General features: G+C 41.6%; 1 protein-coding gene across 9 annotated transcripts in view; it reads left to right on the forward strand.

Annotated features, from left to right (window-relative positions):
• Positions 1-14944, forward strand: part of LOC129744111 (nuclear pore complex protein DDB_G0274915-like) — a 161605-nt gene that overhangs the window by 88540 nt on the left and 58121 nt on the right. The gene's annotated exons all lie outside the window — the stretch shown is intronic.

Consider the following 14944-nt stretch of genomic DNA (forward strand, 5'->3'; position numbering starts at 1 on the left):
ATTACGTAAAAATTCTTGAATGTGAATCCTACATAATGTGTCTACTCTCTGGATGACACACCATAATGAAAAAGTTTCCAAGCTTGGTTTGGAAAAGTTTCAAAGTTTGCTTCCTAAACTAACATGGGCTCTCTTCATTGAGAAATCAAAACAGGGCGGACGAGCGGGTTCTGGTTTCGATTTCTGTGGAGTGTAATAATCTTCTATAGGAAGTACGCCTTCATCCTAGGGAGAATATGTTATTTCGGATAGAGTTATAGACTTAGGGAAACGAAAACAACAGGCAAAACATTCCGTTGTTTATTTTGCAAACTAACCCTTCTGTGGTTTTGGCTCGTTGTCAGAAAAGATTCCACCCGTCGTCGTCGTTTTCGACGTCGTCTTTTGTAGTTTAGATAATCTTCTTAGCTAAACGGGACCGAGGCTTTCTGCTGATGTGGCGAACAAAGATTTAATTTGGGAATACCTTTTTTATTTTTAAAAATTTGACTGTAGAAAAAAGTGTAGATTCAACACTTAAGCATAGATCACCCAAAATCTAGACGCACTATTTTCTATACCATAATGCTCCTAGTTGTCGAATCTGGAATGTTTTGACAGTACTTTGTTTGGAAATGTGTCCTCTATCAGTGCTGAAAATTGCATTGCGATTCGTTTTGTTCCAAAAAATTTCACGTGATGGAAGCCGCGAGACGAAAATAAATTTTGGACACCCACGTCAAAAACCCGACGTGTTCGGGTTCAAAAACCGTGTGCAGCTTTCTCAAACGTTTTCGTGAGATGCATACTATCGATCGGCAGGTACATACCAAGCGTCATAGTGGAACTAAGGATCGGAAACTGCATTTGAAGGTGTTGAGAACGACCCAGGGCAATCGGACTATGACATAGCCTAGAAATTTAATGCCGACCATTTCACCGTCAGAAGGATTCGTCTGCGCGATGGAATACGATCCTATCGGGTCAGTAAGCAACAAAAACGGACATTGAAGAAGAATTTAGTAGCCAAAGGACGTGCCCGGAAGTTATACAACAAGATTACAATGAAGTAAGACGGATGTATCCTCATGGATGACGAAACGTACGTGAAGATGGATTTTGGGCAGTTTCCTGGCCAAAAATTTTATAAAGTGGTGCACTGAACTGGTCGGGGTGATGTTCTCGGCAAGTTCGAATTCGTTTTTGCCGAAAAGTTTGCAAGAAATTTCTTGATCTGGCAAGGTATTTGCAGCTGCGGACGAAAACCCCGGTTTTTGTGAAAAACAAGACCATGGACTACGAAATGCACAAGGAGGAGTGCCTGAAAAACGTTTTTTTCCGTACATTAGATCTAACAAAGGACCATTAAAATTTTCGCCAGATTTGGCAAGCTGCAACTACAGCAAAGAGGTACTACAGTGCCAGTGGTACCGGGACAACGGGTGGATTTTGTCGAAAAGGACATCAACCCACCCAACTGCCTTCAATTCCGCCCTATCGAAAAATTTTGGGCAATTGTCAAGCAGAAGATGAAGAAAAATGATAGGACGACTCGGGATGCAACAGAGATGAAGAGATTGTGGAAAAAAATGGCCGCTGAGGTCAGCGAATAGGGTGTCCAAACTATGATGAGTGGTACTCGACGAAAAGTTCGAAAATACATCAAAACACTATCAGAATATTTTTTTATTATTCATCGTTATCCATGCTTTATTTATCCCGGGTTTATTCAAATTATTCAATTTTTTTAAGAATCTTCAAGTGAGTTATTACAGGTTATCATTTTTGCGTCATATATGCTGCAACCCACCCTTCCATCAGGTGTTCTAGAGCCGTCGGTATAGATGTGTAAGGAGTTGGAGTATTTGTCTTCGACGAGTTGATAAAAGTGTGGCAGGACAATGGCTGAGGCTTGCCGGCTTTGATTACTTTGCCTGGGCTCAGATCTACTTTTGGATTAGTGTCGTTCCAATATTTAGTTGATGGGCCGTTTTTTGTACAGATAGGGGGAAGGGGTTCACCGATGAGCTTGACTAGTAGTTTGTTAGTTCTTTCAACTAGTGGGGTATCTCTGGAGCCACCGTTAGCGAGTGACCTTATAGCTTTCAGGGAAAGGTGTTTAGTGAGGAGATAGATGAAGGGTAGTTGACCACTTTCGGCCATCAGTGATGGGATTGGACTTGATCTGAAGGCGGAGCTTATGATTCTGATACAGTCGTTGTACAGTGGTTCTAGCTTTTTTTATCACCTCATCTGTGGCTAGACTCACGATTCCGATCCCATGTAGGACTGAGGGAATGAGACAGCCGTGGAGGAACTGGAAAAGAGAGTCACGATGGCTAGGCTGGTTTTGTTGATCAGAATACGGAGGATATTGATTTTGTTGACGGCATTTTTACGGATATTGTTCAGATGACACAGGAAATTAAGGCGGTCATCGATCCATACTCCCAGTAAGCGGGTGGAGCGGGCCAGTGGGATGGTTTCGCTTGACATCGTGAGGGTTTGCAGTTTTTTTATGTTCTTCCTGTTGGGGCAGAAGTGGAGAAGGGGGCTCATTTTGGGGGCGCACTAGGCGACTAGGTTCAACGCATGTTGGAGGCTTCTTCGGGCCATAACAAGGAAAGGGGAGATAGATAGCAAGAGGATGTCGTCGGCGTATATTAAAGTTTTGATGTTGTCGGGTATTGTTTCGAAAAGGGTATTAATGGCGATTAGGAACAAGGCTATGCTATGACCGAGCCTTGGGGAACGCCCGGAACAGGCCGGAGGACATGGAAGTATCTTTGAGATAAAGAATAAAGAAATTTTTAATGAATAGGTACATCCGGCCGCCAATGTTCCACTTGGCTATTTGGTTGAGATAGCTGTGCGATCGACTCGACCAAAGGCCTTGGATAGGTTGAGTGAAAGTGCTTCGACGTGGTGTTTTTGGTTTAAGGGGGGGGGTAGGGTCTAACGGGTATAAAAAAACACCATTTTCACGATTTTTTTCTATAGCTATCGTTCAAACAAATATATTCAAAATTTTTGCATTATACAAAGCATTGTTAAAAGAACATTTAGTAATTTTTTCGTAGAAAAATATTGAAAAATGAGCCGGTGACGGAGCACGTTCTAGGATGCCTTTTAGAAAACAGGATTTGCGGTGGACACTGTATCTCAGCACAGAATTATCTGAAGTCAAAAAATCAGAGCAAAATATTTTTAATAGATGTTTTTCTGGACCCCAACGATTTTATTTAACTTAAAAAAAAATGTTATGAAATTTTTGTGGCTGTTTGAAGTAAAAACTATGATTTTTCACCAAAAAATCCGCCATTTTTCACCTGTAAAATCTCCCCAAAGTAATAAAAACAAAAAAGAAAAACGTTGGGGTCTGGTATTTTATATGTAGAAAATATGTTCCAAATTTGAAAAGAATCGGATAAGTAGTTTTCAAATGACGATGTCCACGGACTTTAAAAATGTGCTTTCGAGAAAAACGCGTTTGAAGTTTCTGCTCTTGCTTTCTTGCAGTATTAGATAGGATGAGATAAAGGCCTATAATTTCTACAGTTTTGCTTCAATTGACTTGAAAATTTGACACAACATTCTTGAAATGTTTTACAATAAGAAAATAAAAAAATAAAAAAATCGATTTTTTGAAAGTGTTAGACCCTACCCCCCCCCTTAAGGTGGTGGTCAGAATGGATTCGAGATCATCAAAGTAGTCGTCTACTGATCTGCCGGCGCAGAAGGCGAACTGTCGTGAGTCGAGGAGCTTTTGTTAATCCAGGATAGTATTAAGGCGTCGATTGACCATCCTCTCCATAATCTTGCCTGAGCAATCAAGGAGGGTAATGGGTCGGTAGCTATCAACTGAATGAGGGTTTTGTTGGGGTTTGAGTATCGGGATTACCAGGCCTATCTTCCAACTCTCGGGGAGTTCTCCATTTGACCAGATTTGGTTTAGTATTTTTAAAAATGTTTTTTTGGCCAGAAGGGAGAGGTTCTTGAGCAGGGGGTCACCTAAATCGTCAGGGCCTGCAGAAAGTCCTTTGACTTTGGAGAGTGCAAACTCCAGTTTTTCGTAGGTGAATGGGTAGTTGTAATCCAGGTTATTGTGGTTTGATGTTGGGGGGAAATCGGTAGGTTGGGAAAGGGAAGAGGAAGAGACGGAGGAGAAATGATTGCAGAAGAAGTTGGCTAGGCTTAAAGGATCATTGTTGTATTGATTGTTTAGTAGAAGGTGATATGGATCTTTTCGAGAGTTGCCATTTAGGGTTTTAATTTTGGACCAGAGTACGCTAGCAGAGGTACTGGGGTGAATTTCACTCGTAAACTGTTGCCAGCAGGCTGCTTTGGCATTCCTTACTTCTCGTTTGGCTAGGGAGTTGGCAAATTTATATTCATCGAGGGCTATTGTTTTACTAGGGTGATCAGGGGGAAGACGTTTCAGGGCACGGAGTTTTTTACGACGTAGTTTAATGGCATCTCTGACCTCTGGACCCCACCATGGGACTGCATTTTTGCCGGGTTTACCACTGGTTCGGAGGATGTGCTTCTCGGCAGATTCGAGCAATATTTTGGAAAAGGATGGAATGCAGTTTGGTTGGTGTATGGAAAGTTGATTGTCTATTTCCAGTTGATATTCAAGCCAGTTGGCTTCTTTGTACTTCCATTTCGACACGACAGTCATGTCGAACGGGAAATTCAATCTGGCACATACAACGTGCAAATTAGATGTGACACTAATCATATTGTAAGGGATGTTATTTTTGATGGCTAGCCCCGCTCCTTGACGGGATCTAGGATCTGATGTTGTATGTAGGGTGTATCCTTTGATTAGGTTTTGGGGGATGTTTGTATTGTGGAGTATGTCCCGAATTGCCAGGACAACTGGGGAAAACTTATTCAGTAGTAGTTGAATTTCAGGCAGACGGCACGTTAGGCCGCGGATGAATGGATGGATGGAGAAATTTAGGGATTTTTTTGGGGTGGGGGATCCTTTGATTTTCTTACCATTAGGAGGTACATTGTGATTGGTAGTGGGGGGGTTGTTTAATGAGTCAAGAGAAGAGTCAGCCATTAAGAATTCAGAGGGGGAAATATCGTATACAGATGGTAAGAATGGTGAGATTGTGATTGTTTTAACTTACCGGTTCGGGTTTACCTTGGGCTATTGGCTTTTTCTTCTTGGTCAGAGTTATCGTTGCGGTAGGGGGGCTTTCGAGGGAACTGTCCTGGCGATTCCATTTCGGGGTAGAGGTGAAGTTTGGAGGACGGGGTGTCATCGTCTGACGGGCAGTGTCGGGTTCCGAGTCATCAGATTCCTGGGTGGTGGTAGAATTGTCGACAAATGTGGATTCTTCGCCGGATTGTTTGTAGTTGGCGAGCTCCTTCATCAGCTGAGAGACAAGACCTTCGAGTTCTTGGATTTTCTTGTCTTTTTTTGCTTCGGTTGTGATGGCCTGAGACCGTCGAATTACTTCCTCCTGATTGGCCAAATGGTTCCGGAAAATTCTGGTTGCTTCGGATTGAGAAATGCCGCGATCTACTTTGAGCCGGACGATGGTTTGCTCCTGTTGGTGGATGGGGCATTGTCGACTGATGGCTGAGTGATCGCCACCGCAATTGATACAGTGAGGTGGATTTGAGTAGTCTTCGTGGGGGCCGGGCCCGCCGCATTCAAGGCAGATTGTGGAGGAGCTGCAACGTATTTTTGGTGTGGCCGTACTTGCCACATTGATAGCACATCAATGGGCGGGGTAGCACGGTCGAGTTTCGGTGCGGATGAATCCAAAATATATGTAGCGAGGGCTTACGGTGCCTTTAATGGTTAACACCATTGAGTTGGTTGGGATTTACTTAACACCATTGAGTTGGTTGGGATGGTGCGCTCGCCGGACTTCTTGAGGAACCGATAAACCTTGACGACGCCTTGGTCGGCGAGGAAGGCTTGAAGGTCTTCATCCTTCATGCCTTCGACATGGTCGCAAGAAACAACGCATTGGACAAGGTTCAGAGTGGGATGATATTTGATGTTGATTGGTACCGTTGATCAGCTTGAGTAGGGCATTAACTTGGGCAGGGTTGCGGACTCGGAGCAGATAATTCTCACCGCTATCGACTGGGTTACCTCCATCGATTTTTCCTACGAGTTTTTCCACCGTTGTGGAAACTAGAAAGGGGTTTTTAGGCAACTTGGCTTTTCCGGAAGGTCGAAGTCGGAGGAATTGGATATCTCCAAATTCTCCACGGGGGTCCATCCATGTGGGAACAGTACGTAGAAGCCGATTGTCAGGTGGCTTTAGCAAGCCGTTCCAAACGGAGGAAGCTTCCCCCATATTGAGGTGATTTACGCTCTAGCGGGACGATTTGGGAATGAACTGTCTATTTCAGGGGTGAGCAACCCGCGGCCCGCGGGCCGCATGTGGCCCGCGAGACCCTTTTGTGCGGCCCGCGAAGCTTTTATAAAATTTTTATGCCTTTTCAACAATGGATTGTTAGGAAAATTTAAATGACTTGATGAAAATATGCTCTTAGTTATCTGCATTTGCCCACAATCATTGAGATTGTTAACTTTTTCTGGCTATTAAGCATTTATTATGTTTTGTTCAAAGCATAAATGGAATATTTGTTATTGGCATAACTTAATTTAGGGTTTTTTTTAATTCATGATACATTTTGCCTAATAATTTTACTCTGACCACCTTGAAAAGCAAAATCCATTAAAGTGAGGAAACACATGATCAAAAGAATTTCGCAGTCCGTTAGTGATGTCATTATTTTCGTCTCAAGCAAAAATAAAATTGAATGATAAAAATATGCCCAGCAGATAATTTTATATCTAATGCGGTAAAAAGGCTTGTTTTGTTAGCATTCAAATACTGGCAAAAAAATTCAAACCAAAACCTTGTTAAATATTATTTGTTTCTGAATATTGACGAAAAACGAAAGTTCAATAAGAAAGCCTGGGTGAACGATTTTAGATTTTGTATAAACATGCATCAGCCGGCAAGTTACCGACAAAAATTATTATTTCTTGATAAACACCATAGATATCGGAAATTCTGTTATTTGACCCAAAAGTTATTTGACGATAATCTGTGATGCTTTTTTCAGAAATTTGATAGAATATTTATAACAAACATCGATAAATTGAGTTGTTTCACTCATAATATAGCTTTTGAAATCCTATCCCAATGATATCTAAATAAGATTAAAAATTATGAAAATCTGGATAAAAATTTTAGAATCAAGCATGTAGTTTTGTAGATAGTTGCTTAAAAATATGTGAAATTGAAAATTTTTCTGTGATTTCTATACAACCTTGCTCAACATCTCAATGAAATGATCCAATACAGAACTACGATTTGGAAAACGAGGTTCTTATCGTTCGTTGGAAAAAAATCTAGGCTTTGAGGACAAGTTTTAATTATGGAAAAACAAAACACAGAAAGTCAATAAGCAATTCAACGTCCAACGCTAAGAAGACGGTGATTGACTATTGAAAAATTGAGAGAGAGTAAAAATGACAAAGATTTAGTGATGTACCTTTTCAATATCGGGTATTTAAAAAGTCGTGTTGAATTTCTGTTTTTGAACTCGTGAATTCAGTTTATCTTTCCTATTTCAGATTTGTCTTCACCAAAAATTTGTAGTTATAAAAACTGATGTGAGGTTCTGCTTATTAATAAAAAAAAGTTTTTTTAAGTGCGGCCCGCCGACAAGATTTCAAATTTAAATTGGCCCGTTGGTTCAAAAGGTTGCTCACCCCTGGTCTATTTGATGTCCGTGATTGAGAACACCGATGCACCGGTGGCGCGAGAAAAAAGAATCATTAGCACTATGCTAAGAGACGAAAGAGAATCACGCACGTCTGTTCGGCACGAAAGTCGAAAGTGAACTGCTGATGGAATTGACCTCATACAACTCCAGGACACTTTTATAATAGTGGCATGATGCCAAATCTGACCAAATTGCGGAGCTTCGTCGTGCTGCTACAAGAACGACAAAAGGCGCTTCTCGGGGCACTCAGATTTGTAGATCTCGCCATTTACTGTGTCCTGTGCCGTAGCTCTGCGACATGCCGATCTTTCTAGCCAAATCACGGCTTGAGACGTTGGGATTTGCTTCAATCAGCCGTTTTGCCTTTCTCTGCGTCTTTGTGTTCTCCGCTCACGGTTTTCTTCCAGCTCCAGCCATGGCCCAACGTCAACCGCTCCTGGAACCGCTTTAACACTCTGGAGACGGTTGAATTGTGAATTTTCCCAACTGTAGGTGCGACAGGTCAGGGAATTCCAGGTGTTTGAAAAGAATTTGTTCTCTCGACTCGCGTTGGTTTACCTCCGTTTTCGTTGAATCGAAAAACACGACTTCGAGTTTGACAGCATGTAAACAATACACATCAATGAGAAAGTGTGCAAATTTTGGTTGATTTTCACCCAATGATAAAAAAGTTATGCCCTGTTGAATGTGCCGCAATAATTTCGTGTTTGCCCTTTACTTGATTCAGAAATTGAATAAATCAATTCCGACTGTAGTTTGGGTTTTCTAATTAGAAGAAACGATTAGAAACCTTAGATTGATAAGAAATTTAAGGATCCAGGATATTTTTCACAACAAAAGTAAAGTGAAACCAACTATCCGAAGCTCAACAAACAGGAATCAATAATGTTGTTTAACAAACAAAGGCGACTTAGAACCAACATATTGGCTGTAACATTTCCGAACTGCCCAAAATAAGCTCAGTATCGGTTGCTCAATTACCTGTTGTGTGATTTACACCTGTCGTGTTTTTTCACTACAAGATTGGCCTAGCTGACGTATAATAAGCCTGAATAAAATTCAACTGATAAGCTTATTGGTTACCTTTTTCCCGATAACTAAACTCACAAGAAGTATAGCACATATAGGTAAAGCACGTTTTTCCTTAAAAATGTAGCACTTCTTGTCACTAGCTTCGTGGTCAAGTGCTACAGTTTTAATCCTCGCGTGGGACGAGATCCGACGCGAGGATCGTCGTTGGATCCGTTTCAGTTCCTTTTTCTTTGGGTTCGTCATTTAATGACGACCCCATACTTGAACGCATTTCTACTGCCAAGTTCTATCTGACATCCCCAGAGCACCTGTACCCGTGGTCTATTCGACGGACATAATTCCTAAAATTCACTCGGTCCATGGTGTCGTGATTTTACGAATCTCAATTCAGAGATTCACTTAAACACGTCTGTCGCTCGCAAGAATAGATCAATGACTGACTTTGTTTTGTTTGTTTGTAGCAAATGTTGTCATAGAAATTTATTTTATTTTATTCATCTACAGTGTTGCCGAATACAACTATTATTTTATTTTATTCCTAATTAAATTTGATTTATTTTCTGTATATACTTCATCTCATCCCTACACATGGCAACCGTTCTCCAATTTCTCGGGCATCCCACGTTCGCCAGATCACGCTCCACTTGGTCTAACCACCTCGCTCGTTGCGCCCCCGCTCGTCTTGTTCCTACCGGATTCGTAGCGAACACCTGTTTTGCAGGACAGTCGTCCGGCATTCTCGCAACATGTCCCGCCAAGCGTATCCGGCTAGCTTTCATCACCTTCTGGATACTGGGTTCGCCGTAGAGTAGCGCGAGCTCATGGTTCATCCTTCGCCTCCACACTCCGTTCTCCTGTACGCCGCCAAAGATGGTTCTTATCACTCGTCGCTCGAATACTCTGAGTGTACGCAGGTCCTCCTCGAGCAATATCCATGTCTCGTGCCCGTAGAGAACAACCGGTCTAATGAGCGTCATATACAGGTTACACTTCGTGCGAGGGCTAAGTCTTCTCGACCGCAGTTGCTTGTGGAGTCCATAGTAGGCACGACTTCCGCTGATAATTCGCCTCCGGATCTCACGGCTGGTGTCATTGTCTGCGGTCACCAGTGAGCCGAGATAGACAAAGTCTTCGACTATCTCCAGCTCTTCGCCGTCGATCGTGACCTTGTTATTAATGGACAAGCGGGTTCGGTCGGTCTCGGATCCACAGGCCAGCATGTACTTCGTCTTGGACGTATTAATCATCAACCCAATCCTTCCTGCTTCGCGTTTCAGTTTGCGGTAGATGTCTTCCACCGCCGCAGATGATTTGCTGACTAAATCAATGTCATCGGCAAAGCAGATAAGTTGACTGCATCTGTTAAAAATCGTGCCCCGCATTTCGCCCACCGCTCGTCGAATAACACCTTCTAGCGCCACGTTGAACATCATGCAGGATAGACCATCACCTTGTCGAAGCCCCCTGCGCGATTCGAATGAACTCGACAATTCACCCGAAATCTGCACACAGCACTGCGTTCCATCCATCGTCGCCTTGATCAGTCTGATCAGCTTCCCGAAAAAGCCGTTCTTGTCCATGATTTTCAAAATTGGATCCAAATCTCATTAGTTTTGGATCAATCCTTATACCAGCTCTAAAAAAACTTGAGTTGAAACTGGTATAATGGATCACCAGTGCGGTTGCTCGGGTCGGAATTTGGGTCTAAACAGGCTGTTTGGACCAAGGATACAGGTGCTCTTAGCTTGGTTGTTTTCAGAGACCGGGAACGTTAAGAGAATTGCTTGAGGTATTATTAGTTCACGGAAAGTATATGTGACATCGTTACAGCCCGAAAGTCACAATCGAAAAAAAAAGCTCTGGTGGAGGAACCTTCACGAACATCTTACTAGCCACTTTCAACGAACCTTCTATTAACCATCAGATCTCATGTTTTCACTAAACAATTAATAGCAATCTAACTTTTTACACGTGATTTAATCAATTTAACATCACATTTGTTCCTGCACAAGTAGTAATTCAAAAACAACAATTCGTTGTTGGGTTAAACACAACCGAACTCTTAAAAAGACACTTTCGAAAAAGAATTAACAACAAACGGAACTACCTAGTGGGATCTATTTAGTTTTCTTCGTTCTAAATTACACATTTCGAGAAAGTAGGACGTTCCTTAGTCAATGTAATGGAGTAAAAATATGCTGAACTTCCTTTCATCAGCTTTCGGAACCAAACTTAAACACTCGCAGTTGCCCCTGATTGGCAACTTTTTTTTACTTAAAGCACAGAATGTTCCCAATTGTCCCTGGTCCCACGGTGGTCACTGCTTCTTCCCAATCCGGTGGTTAGACTTTTTAATAATTTCATTCTAATTTAAAATGAAAACTCAATGATTATCGAAAATTTTCGCGGACGAAGAAAAAAACGTGTGCGGTGCGTAGAAGGCATCGCCTACTCTTCTTCGCAAATCATTCTGGGATCAACTTGTAAAATTTAATCAGTTTTTTACATGTATTTTTAGACACTGTGTTGTACATGTCCTGACTAACAGCGTGATTTATAGTGCTAAAGAATGTTTTCTGGAAATGTGTCCCCGTTCTAAGTAGTGTGAATAGATTGTTTTTATTTTTTCGCCAAAATTTGCAGACCTCCGGCTCACCCTTATTTGCACGTTTCCAAACAACATTTGTTATGGCATAAAATAATTTTTTTTAAATTTTTTTTAGAAAAAACATAATGTAAAGTGTATTAATTTTTGCTTTAACGCAAAGAATCAAGAAACTTCTTGGTCATTAATCCTCATACATCCCTCAAATTTTTACCCGTTACAGTCCATGCAATGCAATTTGACACTCTAGACTAAATCCAATATAACTTCCTTGTTTTCCAACCGATTTTTACTGAATTTATTGTTTTGGAAACCTCGTAGTGAAACTCAAATATGTTTCTCAGACAATATTCAGCTACATCACTTCAATTTTCCGTTACCAAGTCTAAGAAAGAAAATACATGCTTCGGAAAAAAGATTGTAGATCGGATGTAGCAACGGAATGCTAAAAAAAATTCTATTAGTCTCCGAGGAAGCTGAAGTTAGAAACTATACGTTGCACATAAGAATAATTTTTTTTCAAGATCATGACCACAAAGAATATAAAAATGTTGTGTCATTTAGAAAAGTTACACCAGATAAATATTAAAAAGAGGATGTAGTTTGGCACATTTTTGCATCTTTAGATTTTCAAAATACGATACCCAGAATTTTAGATAAATTTTCAAAGTATGCTGTTTTTCGAACTTTTTGTCAATTTGCACTGGATTTTGAGTATATTCACGCGAGATTTCCATAGTTAATTTATATTCACCAGAAAAGTAATTTTATGTGGATTCAAATGTTCATATAGCATTAGCGCTGCGATACTTTAGAAAAATATGACACTCATAATTTGAGTAACATTGCTAGGTTTCCAAGACTATAGATTTTGTAAAAATAGTTTTTGAAACAATAGAGATTAAAGCGAGTAGTGTCAAATTCACACTAAAGATCTGATTAGGGAGTTTTTTTTTCCTGGGCTTTCAGGGTGCGTTCATAAATAAAGTAATGATGCAAAACTAAAGATTTCAAGCATTAATTAAGGGTCCCCGGAGATTTTTTTTTATTTGGAGGCTTTCTTATAAAGTTACAAGCAGTTAAATTTCGAATAGTGCCATATTGACACTTAAGAGCGGATTAGGGTTAAAGGAAATTTGAAATTTTCCTATTATGTTGTTCCTATTGAGCCTATTTTACGGTAATTGATTTCCAGTTTTTATTTATTTACAGAGAAGATCCAAAAATATTACCGAAAAAATAGATTTTCATTGAATAGTGTAACCAACGGTTCCCCAGACTGCTCAGCCGAGCAAGAACCCCCCTCTAAGCCTCAGGGTCGGCACACTCGAAAATTCGGAACAAGGAAACACCTTAAATGCGCATTAAAGAATTCCCACCTTTATTTCCTTATCTTGGCTTACAATTATGGCCACTAGCACTTCCCCTAGGAATATTGGGTTGTCCTACCTTGTGGTTGCTTCTTACAGGCGGGATCAGCCAAGGCATGGGCCTCGGAATGTCTTGTCCAAGACGACGGGTGCCGGAAGGACTCTTGAATATTGGTCCCAGGTAAGGTCAACGGTCTCTGCTGGCACTGCTTGCACGGCTTGTCCACCTATGGACGTCTAGGCCGACGATCGTTGCGGGCTGCCTGGTTGCACTACTCCAATTCCGAACACCACGAGGGGGGAATTCTGGTGCAGATGATCGGCTCCCGCGTTTAAGGTACGGGCGGTCTAAGAGCCAGGCCAGGCACAGCACGGATCCCAAGGCGTTCAGCAAATTTGACGGATGCTGGTAATGCGGCCAAACCGGTTAAAGCCCTAGAACGGCCAGCATGGGTAGACGGATGCTGACAAGGCGGTGGGCTGGAATCAAGCCTACAATGGCCAGCACGGGTTGGCGGACGCTGGCAAGGCGGCGGGATGGTTTTCTAAGCCAACAATTCGGGGTCCTGTAGGAACATGATGGGAGAAAGGATTGCACCAGCGTTAAATTCTTGCCTTTTTCGGGGTGGAGTCGGATTGCTACCTGGACGTTCGAACGCTCTTCACGACTGCTAAATGGCGTTCACAGGATTGTGTGGCTTCGTCGAGATCTTCCATCCAAATGAAGCGGATCTTGCATGTGGTCTTTGACCCCGATCTCAGGTCAAAGGCTTTGTGGTACATCCATGGATTCCTCCCATCATGCCCTCTTGTCATTCTTGGTAATGGTGCTACCAAGAAGTACAGCACCATCTATCCGCCAAATACGCTCTCGTTGACCTAATCGCGCTGGTTGTTGGTGCGCTAGGAAATGTCAGGTGGTCCTCCTTCGTTGCTCACTAAGGCGCTTCCTAGCATAGTACGCGCTTTTATCAAAGATCCCTACTAAACTAGGCAGCACAGGTTATGCTGGTTACACTCTCCTCCGGCTCGGGTTGAAAAAATATTAGCACGCTAATATTTTTTCATATTACCACTTTTCTGAGACGCCGATTTAAAGTGTACCTCTGAACCAGACACTTGACAGACCGAAATTGACATCGCACAAGTTTTTTTTCAACGATAAGTTGGTCGCAAAGTTATCCTAATCCCATAAAAGGTCCCGAGAAGCTGACTCGAGAAGAGAACCAATTCTTTAGCGTTTACATGGGTCGGGGTCATAAGGTATCATCATTGACTAGGTCAACTCCACGCTGTTTAAAGGCCTCGGCCTGTTACTGACCATCAACGTCTTCGACTCCGGTCTCCAGCAACCCACTTCAGCTACTTACTAACCTAGATTCGTGAGAATCTCCAAAAATAGGTTTATAACGCCATTCATAACATAATAAAAATCTATAATATTTAGCCTAAAAAACAATAACCATGCACCAAATAATTTAAATTCGCGATACAAATAAATTAACATCAAATGAGAAGCAAAGCTAATTTAAAACTAAATAAATTAACACTATAAATAAATAAATAACATAGAAATTTAAGCCACGGCAATAAACGGTGAATTCAAATACTAATTTTAGTACGGCTTGAAATGTTTCGATTTGCGTTTGAAATATTTCTGTTCTGGGAACCCGATTTGATTGCTACATGGGAACGTGTATGGGTGACAGTTAGTTCCAATCTGTCAATATGGATATCAAAACAAACGGAAAATTTACAGTTATAACTAAAGTTGGTTGAGTGTTACGTTGATCTGCTGCTGCTTTTCTTACGGAGAATCCTGGTTTCTGCGAGCATGGCATCCTATTTCGCTTATGGATTCGACAAGATGGAATTAGCCATCTCCCACCCCTGGAATATTCTTCCGAAAGCCTGTCTAAGAAGTCACACCATGGGCTGTAGTTGGTTACAGTTATGGATAATTGAGCGGTAGGTAATATGGAATCGTATTTAGTGCTGACGTGGTTCGCTAGAGGCATTTGTGAGGTTAGGTAGAGGCTTCCCGGACACGACCGTAGAAGCGACTCCGCGATGGGTAATTAGGAAACTTCGCTTGGCACCTCCAAGTGTGACTGATGCAAACGAAGCCCAGAAAATTGGCTAACGGGAAAGCTTTTGATTTATTTTATTTTTTTTTTAAACCTAT

This window comes from Uranotaenia lowii, chromosome 2 (assembly GCF_029784155.1).
Source record: "Uranotaenia lowii strain MFRU-FL chromosome 2, ASM2978415v1, whole genome shotgun sequence".
In the NCBI taxonomy this organism is placed as follows: domain Eukaryota; kingdom Metazoa; phylum Arthropoda; class Insecta; order Diptera; family Culicidae; genus Uranotaenia; species Uranotaenia lowii.